The sequence below is a fragment of the Apteryx rowi genome, unplaced genomic scaffold (assembly GCF_003343035.1).
Source record: "Apteryx rowi isolate R43461 unplaced genomic scaffold, aptRow1 scaffold_1114, whole genome shotgun sequence".
In the NCBI taxonomy this organism is placed as follows: domain Eukaryota; kingdom Metazoa; phylum Chordata; class Aves; order Apterygiformes; family Apterygidae; genus Apteryx; species Apteryx rowi.
Genome location: NW_020447325.1, coordinates 84,662 through 95,246, shown reverse-complemented (window position 1 = coordinate 95,246; position 10,585 = coordinate 84,662).

Below are 10,585 nucleotides of genomic sequence, written 5' to 3'. Positions count from 1 at the left end.
GGAGAAGACTTTCAGGAGAGAGCCTACAGAGCTGACAGAAAAAGTATATGGGCACATACACATACATCTTTTAAGGAGGGGAAGGCTAAGAACAAATATTATAGGATACAATAAAACCTCATGAAACCTGAAATGGGGCAACAGGGAGAAAGACAATCCACAGTAATTTAAGGACTAAACTTTGGCTCCAGTACCAGCAAGTTCCAGCTGCCAAGCACCTCGGGGTGTGTGTGGGGGGGAATGTATCCAATTTAATTTACACAGCAAATAGATGTGCACTATTTAAGAACACAGAAGATTAGGGAGTTTAATAGCTTCTTCTGGATGACTATTTTCAGACCACTTCCACTCCCAGCAATCAAGTCAGCTCTGTTCCCAGACGACTGAGAGAATAATTTCTCTTTATGAGCGAAATTTTGATAATTACAAGATACCTTTTCATTAAGAACATAAATCATGCAGCATTGCCACATGTCTGTACTCTGAGAACAGTCCAAACACCATCCCAGGCACTGAGGAACTATTCCAGGCTCCTTTGTTTCCTGGCTATTCAGATCACACAGGAAAGTTAACGATGTCCCTTCAGAAAAAAAGAAAACCCTGACTAATTGCAAAACAAGATTTTTTTTTTTCCCAGCTCTGGCAGTGTGGCAATAGCAAAACCAGCAGCCTCTCATGGTCTGCCTTTGTGTTTCTACTCCATGGGTAATTTCTTCTTCAGACACTCAAAAGCCTAACTGTTGTATTGACTTTAACAGACAGAGAGAGGAAAAGGCTTCTAGATTTTGCTCAGACTAACAAAGGCTTTGGGAGCTGATCCAAAGTTCACAGACACCAACAGAGACTCAGCTTTGGTTCCCTTTGGACCTTGTCTGCATGTCTCTTGAGAAACCAGCAGGCATTGGGACAGCCAGTGCAGAGACTCTGCCCATGGGCTCTGGAATGGTCTCCAAGCCTAGGTGACTACCTGTGACAGCTGGGGTGGAGAATAAATTTTTGTATTTCCAATTTCTCTAATTGCTCTCACACTATAAGACTGTTCCCTATGCCATACTGGCTGCATTTCTCAGCAAGAGGAGAGGCTTCTTACAGCCCTACTTAGAACTTTCCACTGTGAAGCACTAGCAAAGGCACTTAAAGATTTGCTCATCAAAAGGAGAGCAAAGTGAAAAGAAGTGAACACACTGACATCTCAGTTTCCTCTGCACCTACAGTATTGAGGGTGAAACCAAATGCATTTCATAGATCTGGAGTTTATACCATGGCAGTTCCATACTCTGCAAGGTTTACACATGTACCAGGCAAACTCAGTGAGTTGTTCTATGGCAAGACTTAAAACTGTTGGAACTGATGTCTTAACACCAGTTTTTACAAGGATTAAAGAAAACATTTCAGTAAGCGTGTAGAGGCCAGTGCCTGACTCCTCTTGCACTGCAGCTCTTGGGGTGCACCACACATGCTTGTCTGAAGAATGCAACCCAAACCTACACAGTTCCTACTGCTGTTGCTAGAAGTGGACTTTGAGAGTGAAGCAATAGAAAGCACACGTTACAGCAAACAAAACCTTGATAACGCACTGTATGACTGTTTTGAAACATCACAGGCTGCAGAAGAATCTGAGAGGTCTCGCTCCATTCCTTTGAGCCTTTGAAACTTTAAATATTTATATTTATTATTTCTGCCAGTTCAGCAATAACCAGCTCTGATGGAGTCACTGGCACATCTTTGTAGCTGATGCAAAGCAAACATTAACTCAAGACCGAAAGACTGTCACCTGAAAAGCCAAAGAGTTTTTTTTAATTTTAACTTTTGCTGTCCATACTGATAATTTTCAAGGTCTTCTCCCAGTCCCAAAGACTGTAAAGTTACTCATGACCACTGGTCAAACCCAAGCCCTGGTAAAATATGAAATCCTAGATGAAACTAGGTAAAACATTCACCTCCCACTTCTGAAGCGACTGGCTGTCAAGTGCAACCACCAGTGTGATATCCTGTCTCTTGTCACCTTGCTGCCATTTACTGAAGGGCTTGCATTGATGAAGGGTCCTAATTGTCCCCTTCCCCCAGGCTGGAGAATGACACGGACCCTGGTGTCCCAGATTAGACATGACTTTAGTGCCTGTATCTGCTCCATTGAAAAGATACCGCAGAGTGGTGTCTTTGTTTAACTGTGGCTCATTTAATTACTTGGAGCAATTAGCTTTATGAATTCATTCAAGGGCTGTGACTGGGCATCACAGCTGCTTAAATGAAACAGCCTGGAAAGAACTTGTCTTGCACATCTGCTGACACTTCTTCCCGGGAACTGCTAAGGGCCAATCAGCTCTGACTCCAAACTTGCTGCTCTCRGAAGAGGCATTGTCAGCCAGATCTTATCTTTCAGGCCAGGCTATCTAACTATGTAATACTGCTTCTGTTCCCTGAGCGGCTACATTTGGCACACACATAAACCTGATTGCAATGGCCATCTCCAAGGAAAAAAATAAAAATAAAAAGGTACAGTTTCCTTAGGTACTGAGCATACAAACAAGTATCTGTATCTTAAGGGCATTCATGCTAGCCAGAATGCAATCACGTGGCACTAGCAGAAAGCACAAAAATATACACTAATATGGACAGACCAACTCGAGCAGTCACACAAGTGGTGCTCCTGAACCATTTTCTGCAGCATTTAGAACTCCCCGATTCAACAGTTCAGTAGCACTGGAGTTCCTCTGCCTCTGGAGGGCTCCATGCCTGGAAGAGAATCAAAGTCATCATCTACACAGTGCAGTTTCTTCGCATGCGGGAAGGTTGAACCAGTCACATATTTATGCATCAGACCCCCAAAAGCCTGAAGATTGAAGATGATGATAGCATACCTAAAGAATGTTGTTTGTCTTTTGATTGATGAGGCTTTATAGTTCAAGTTTAAGGGCTTGAAGCAAGGTTTGGGGCTTTTTTTCTCATCTAAGCAGAGATGCACTGCGAGAGACGAGGTGTTAAGGAAGATATGCTACATCACAGATCTTTTGGCAAAAATCTTCCAAAGCAACAAACTCTATACAAGCACAGCTGTAGCAAGGTGGGAAACCAAAGAGGCTGCTATTTTATTTTCCATATGCTTTTATAGATTTCGTGTGTATATATATGATATATATATCATATAATGTGTATATATATACACACATTATATATATTAAACATATTTCATGTGTCTTTCTGATCAAGTTTCATCAAAGAAAACATTTGTGGGAGTCAGCTATCAAGTGTTTTCAATCTAAGCCTATCAGCAAGTATTAACAGAGATGAAGTTTTACATTTACACTCAAGCACAAGAACTAGGAGCCCCATTGGCACATATATAACTCAAGTTCAAAACACTATGCAACACATACCAGCTGCCAGACAGCAATCTAAGCAAACAAAACCCTTTCAGCCTTCACTTACTCATATATCTTTGCTTGAGCCAATATTTTTAACTGTCACTTCAGCATCTCCCAGACCAAGCCCATAATGAAGATGAAACAATGTTTTTCAGCTAGATACTGTGAAAAGCAAATCTACATCTTCTAAGCAAAAGAGAATTCCTTCTAAGATTAAAAACAAGAGTATTTTATACAATTTCTGTAATATTCCTTTTCTACAGCAAAGATTTCCTGATAGCAGAAAACCCACGTCATTAATTACCTGGCAGGTTATTAGATTTATTTGTTTCTTAGACTATGGTTTTACAATGTTATTATTGGAAATACATTAACATCCTACACAAAAATAATAGAAATGGCACAAACCAACAGCTACTACCCAGATGTACTAGAGATACAGGAAAATAGCTAGACACAAAATTGCCTTGAGACAGTATTATATCAATGTTTTAAATCAAATTAATAATGAAAAAGCAGGAGACAGCCGGGGGCAAAAAACGTAAGCCACCTCCTCTGTGAGGAAATACAAACTGGCTTATCTGCAACACCCGGTTATCGCTTTCATGCCAAGAGTCCTATGGCAGGCTCCAGCTGGGCACCCATCCCTCTCTACCAAGACACAGCCTCAAGCGTCTCCCTCTCCCCCAATAATCCTGAATATCAGCAGCAGGCCATGCTGCATCCTCTCCCTCCCTGTAGTTCTCCATCTCATGCCAGGTCCCCATCCCGAGGGCAGAACCTGCTCCTGCTTTTCAGCTGGGCAGAAACCTCCTGCCCAGTACTGCCCCACAAGCAGAGAGCAAGAAAGGATGAGGGAGGACAGGGACATCTAGTCACACTATAGGTAATCACCTGCACCACTAGGTATGGGCTACCAAAGCACTTTTCTGCCCAAACTAATTTGCAGATACCCATAGGGATGGACTGGAAAATACCAGCCCTAAAGTTGCCTTCTGCATACAGATATATGCCTGCCATCTTCATCCCTTTGCTGTCTTAAGAGGCTGCTACTTTACAACTGCAACCTGGCTGTACTGCTGTAACAGGAGGACACTGATGCAGGACATTTCCCCAAAAAAGCAGCTGGTACCATGAGATGCGGAAGACATCCCTCAGGTCAGAGGAGACACTGCAAGGCAGGCATATCCTGAAGGAACGCTGCTGTGCTCAATGTGTAGATACCCAAGCAAACTACCTCAATTTCCAGGACAGCTCAGTCCTGGCCAGCCATCCACATATGGATGGAGGGACTACTAGGTGTTTTCCTGGAACCTAGGGTGACAGAACTGGCTGTCTAAAGACTAATTCATGTACATGTGGCACTATCACCCCCTCACGTATTCACAACAGTCCAGGGTCATCCTGAACCTGGACAAACCCTCACATACTAACACAAAAGAAGAAACAGCACCCAGCTCTTTATGTTGAGTCCTCTAAGAGGATGCCTAAGCTGCGCTTGTTCAAGAACACAGTCCTGCTTTAAGATTTGCTAATGTTCTAGTGACAGCTCCCAAAAATGCTTTATTCTCTCCAAGATCCACAGAAAAGGACAATTAGCAGGAAGCTTTGGGAGCCAAAGCAGGCTTTTCCAGCTCTTACCTGAGGCCATCAAGATCTGCCTGGTGCCATACAAAGAAGGACTCTCCTAGCCTTATGGCACATGCATCTTAGGTCCATGCTGGCTCTGGCCCACAGCAGATTACACCAAGGAAGAGGCTGTGAGTGACTCTCCATCTGCCTGCAACCATTTGCATAGAAGAGGCATCAGAGTGCAGGAGGTATGAGGCACTAGAATATCATGACACTAAATTTATACACAGTAATCTAAGCTGGGAACGCAAGAGCAGTGAAAAGCAAGATAGATTCATCACCTTTTGGGGCACAGCAGCAAAAGACAGGCAAGCACATATTGTCAGGGATTTAAAAAGCCTAAATAGATAAGATATGCCTGCGTGCTTAGGTGTAGGCCTTTTAATTCACAGTTCTCAGTGCTGCATTAAGCTGGCCATGACACAGGAGCCAGCCAGCCACCCTCACGCTGCATTTGATGTAGAATACCTTGAGGCAGAACCATGTCAGTAGTGCAGACAACCGTGACACAAGTCAGCAGTGTGGGGAGAAGGGGGAATTAGGAGTAGGGTGGTGGGAACAGAGCTGGAGGCAGGGGGAGGATACAGCACTGAAAGATGATGGAGAGCCATTCATATGGGACACAAGGGAGAGAAAGATTTCTTCACACAGACATCCAGCTGAAATTGTTAAAGAAAATCTCAGCCTTAACACCCCCAACCCAGGGCATGCTTTTTGCTGGCAGAGAGCTACACCAGTGAGCCCAATTCCCTCCTCCAGTACCAAGCCTCTGATTTACTTAGAGCAAATTTCACCTGCCAGAACTTCTCTTGTGCCTGACATGGTGAAACAGATCTGCCCCCATTGCTTTGGGGCTCTCAGCTAGACAGAGATGCTCCTGATCAGGCCTCAGCTGGGAAGCCAGTAACAGATCCTGCTGGCATGTGCTTGGGACAGTTAGTTCTCTGCATCTGCAAGAGAGAATCTGAGCCTGCCTTTCACAGGCATGGCCTGAGGGACCCAGTTCTGGCTGGTGCTGTTCACCCCTTCTCCCACACCCTTGCTCCCCTCTGAAATGCAACAGGCCAGAGGAGGTGGAAAGACCCCAGAGAAAATGGGAAGAGACATTGCACTTATCAGGAACTTTTTGGAAGCATTTGCTAGTATGCTCTTTAGCTGTCACAGTCCAGGGTCACAGAGGGCTGGTGCCAGTATCTGAAACTGGTGCAAGTGACAGAAGCTCCTGAAATGGCCTGAGAGCAATGGAAGTGAATGTTGTTTGTACTGTTCTGTGCTTTAACTGAGTTCTAAGAAGAGGACCTTCCTCTGGGTCCTGGCCAAGTCCTTATTTCACAGCAGCTGAACCCTGGACTCTACAGGAAGTGCTGGGTTCAACCCCCCGCCCCCCCCTCCCCACCACCACCACCACCTTTTTCTGTAAAGCTTGCACACTGAGGCTTGCCACAGGCAGGGACCCAAGATAAATCCACCCACTCTCAGTGCTGTGAGCCTGCAGTGAGGGGTATTCTTTTGCAACAGAGCAACCACGATTAAGTCCTGGGGTTATAACAAAAAGGATACTCCTACTCTGTGCCTCCTACCTCCCCAAAGCACCTAGATACTGTTAGCATAGAGTAAACCTTCCTCCCTGTCTTTAAAGAAACTTTTCCTACTTCCCCCACACACACTTTCCTGCAAAGGGCGTTACCCACATCAGTAGTTTTCTTGGGAGAAAATACACACACACGCTTAGGAAATCCTGGTGAGACTGAATTACTTACTGTCCTTTCAGAAGAGGCATTCTAGCTCTTACTTCGCCAAGTGTTTGTTTCCAGACACTGCTTCAGATTTAAAGCTGCAGGCCTTCTGCAAACACAAGTTGGCTGATGTCTTCTTCACATCTCTGAACTCCTGCCTCCAGTCATGAGAGCAAGAACCATCTGTTCTCATTGAAGGACAGACCAGATCCCTGTTCCAATATGATATTCTTTTAAGCAATATCCAGGAGTCTTCTCTCTGCATGTAGCATTTTCCATGCCTGTTCTGAACAGTGGGCAAAAAGGGGAGGCTTCTGGGCAACTGAACACAACCTGACTCAAATCCAGTGGCAGCAAATTCCAAATGCTGGCAGAGGAAGATGCAGTAGCTATCGCCTTCAGCTGCTGTAGTAATGCCCAAGACAGACTAGGTGGGTCCCCTACCTCTGGTCTCATTTAGTTTCATTTCTGGTTGGGCTTATGCAGGGGGTGGAATTCTTGCTCCTCTCAATGTGACTTGCAAGCTACATAATACTGTCATTCCATCTTCCCTTTCCTTGGGCTCTTACTTTGAATTGATGACCATAATCATAGACTCCTGGATTTGTTTTGTTTTTAAACATTTACGGGTCAGGAAAAATGCACAGATATGAAGCTTCTCAGGAAGTAACATAGAAACATATGATATAAGCTTATTTTCCAAAAGCATCAACACTGCAGTAAAGGGTCTTGGACTGGATAAACAGAAGCATATTGTCAAGAGTCAACCATCCTTTCTCCCATCACAGCAGGGGCCACATTGTAACCCTGGGCCTGATGCTGAATTATCATCAGTGGTGATGGAACACGAGGACCCTCCGAGGCTCGCAATCCCTGTTGGCAGATAACATTCTGGGTAGCTCAGGAAGAAACATCAAAATTCAATATTCTATCTCATCACCATAAATCCCCAACTAGCCATTAAATAGAAACTGCCTTTCAAACATCCACTATTTGAATTCCCATTTCTACTTTATCAGGGCACCACTTTTTCTGCAGTAGTTGAAGAATTGTTGGTTCGTTCAAAAACACCAGCCATTTAATGCAGCACAAATATGTAACCACACAAAAGCATCACAGTTGTTTCCCCTCTCCTTACCAGGGGAGCACCAGGTAATTTTCAACTCCTGATGCAAGGCAGATCCCTGAGCAAGCTGAAGAAGCCTATTTCCTTTTTTTATTTTACTTTAGATTTAGCCACAGCTCTAAAAGGCTGGGCTTTTACACTATGAGCTGCTTTCCACTTTGACAGTACTTGGCATGTCTTGCAAATCACAAATTTCCTATCAAGCAGATAAATCTGGTCTACAACTTTACTTTTTGGAAAGCCTCATCATGAAGTGATACTCTTAAAGTTTAGTTATATCCCTACAGAGAAATTTCTTGATGTTAAAGTGACTCCTGCTAAATGACTTTCCAATTATTCAAGAATCCTTTAAGTAGCTGATGGATCACTAACACAACTGTCACTGGATATAACTCAAAGCCTGCTCAGTTGCACTGCAGCTTTGGAGGGTAGTTGGCCTCTACACCGATTCTGTTCAGGGCACAAGCAGCAAACACCAGGAATGACACAGAAAGCTCAGCCACAATAACTTTTTTTTTTTTTTTTTAAACAAAAAAGTCAGAAATGTCACAGATGTAGCAGAAAGACAGTAGAAGTGAGGTTTTTTTTCCCCCCTTCTCCCATCATAAAAAAAGAAAGCAAGAAGCCGAAGTAACTTTATTGTTTAATCTGTAAATATGGCCACAAGGATGCTTTTGACTTTTCACAACATGGCTCAAAGCTACATCTATAATAGTACAAGGGATCACTACAGCTGCTGGCAAGTATATTACAGGTTTCACATATGAAAGAAACGGACTAAAAGCACAATTTCCACATTAAAGGCAGACAAACAACATGGGAAAATTCACTTCTAGAAAGGAAATTTATCTTAATCATTTATGATGCAAGCCAACTGCCAAAGAAGTCAATGACTGAGTCCTCCATAATCTTTTCAACAGGGAAATACTGAGATCTTTTCATATATCAATGAGCGACACTTATTGGTAGCACTATACACCCTAGGATCATGTAATGCACTGCATACAGTAAAATTGGGTAATGTGAAGCAGACAAAACCCTTTATTTTTCTCCCCCTAGAAAACTATTTAATTTTTAGCTAAAAATACAAACACAGCAGCAGCTTGAGTAAACACAGAAGCCAAATCTGGCATATACTCCGGGTGCGTAAGCAAAAGGAGTAAATTTAAAAGGTCACCCTACAGACTCCATGCATATGCTGGCCTCCTCTCCAACAGCAGATGACCAGCTCAGTCAGCTGCATCCTCCAGTAGAAACATTCCCCACTTACATCAGTGCTTCACATCCCTGAACTTAAGCAGTCACCAAAACATTAAAGCATATAAAAGTGTCTTCACCAGATTGGAGCAACATGTTTTCCCAGCACACATGGACTGGAATATGCCGTGTGCACAGAAGCAGGCTTGCACACAGGCTTTGGTTTCTAGCTAGGAAGCAGCAGGCTGCATTTGCACTGGTCATGCCGACTCATCTGGGCAGTGTTAACCAAGCAAGCTTCCATAGAAATTCCCTCTCCATCCACCTAACTAGTCAGCTGGAGATCTCACGTGGCCATTATAAGCACCCATATATTCTACCTGACAACCCTCAGACTAAGATCACCATTGCCAGCCAAAGGGAAGTATCTAAGCATTCAAAATCAAACACAACRGGAGATTGTTCCTAGGCACTGGGGATGAAGACAAATATGATGTTTTGCAATGGAAATTAATGCCATCTGAGTGATTCCCCTTCAGGTGGTAATGCACTCAGTTATACCACACAATCTGCCACAAGATGCAGCTGCTATTTTAGGAGAAAAACACAAAAATCCAGAAAAAGCAGCCTAACTGTAGCAAGTATCACAAAGTTTAAAGATGGCCAACAATCTCTTCTCTATTTGAGAATCGTAACACAAACAAGCTGTGTATATGTTTGAAAAAGTAAAACAAACTGCAACACTCCAAGCATACAAGTTATGACTACAGAAACAACCGAAGATTGCACACAAACCCTTTGGAAACTGCTTCTATATGAATTGAATCACATCCTATCCCCTCCCCCATCCACGCAGGGTTGCAGCAGTTGAGCTTCTGCATTGCTGCACGGTTCCAAGTATAGTAGGAAAAAGTCCACACTGTCCACTTTGGAGTCCAAGCGGTGGGTGCGTGGTTGGACCAATGGCCATGTTTCCCCCAGAGGATGATGCAGCAACGCCTTGTATCCTGGCATGCCAGCATTTCAGACTTCAGGAGGTCTTACAGATGGACTGTGCAAGTAACAAGCTAGATCTGGCTATCACATAAAGAAAGGAGGACGGAGATTCATTAAGACAAGCAATTAGTAGCTAGAGGAAACCCATGAACAGACCTATTTGAGGGAAATTGAGAAGCAAAATGATTTTTGCAGCAGCAGCACTCTTGGAATTAAGAATGCATTTTAACAGCAGCTGACAAGGACTACCTGCTGACAGCAATCATCAGGGGAGAGAAGGGAAAAAGGAAGGCTTGGTAACTTGGAGTTCTACCAGAAGAGATATCATCCCCTCAATGTTTTACCATCTTCATGCAAGCAGAAAGGGTTGTTTTCTCTTAAGACCAAAGAATAAAAATAAAGAACCTAGTAACTCATGACTGGACACTGACAACTCTCTGCTGGATAGGTTACGTCTGGCTTGGTGGCTACCATCAGCTCTGAGAAATTATTCTTGAAGAATCAGTACCTGTGTGAGCAAAGGAAAAGTATTT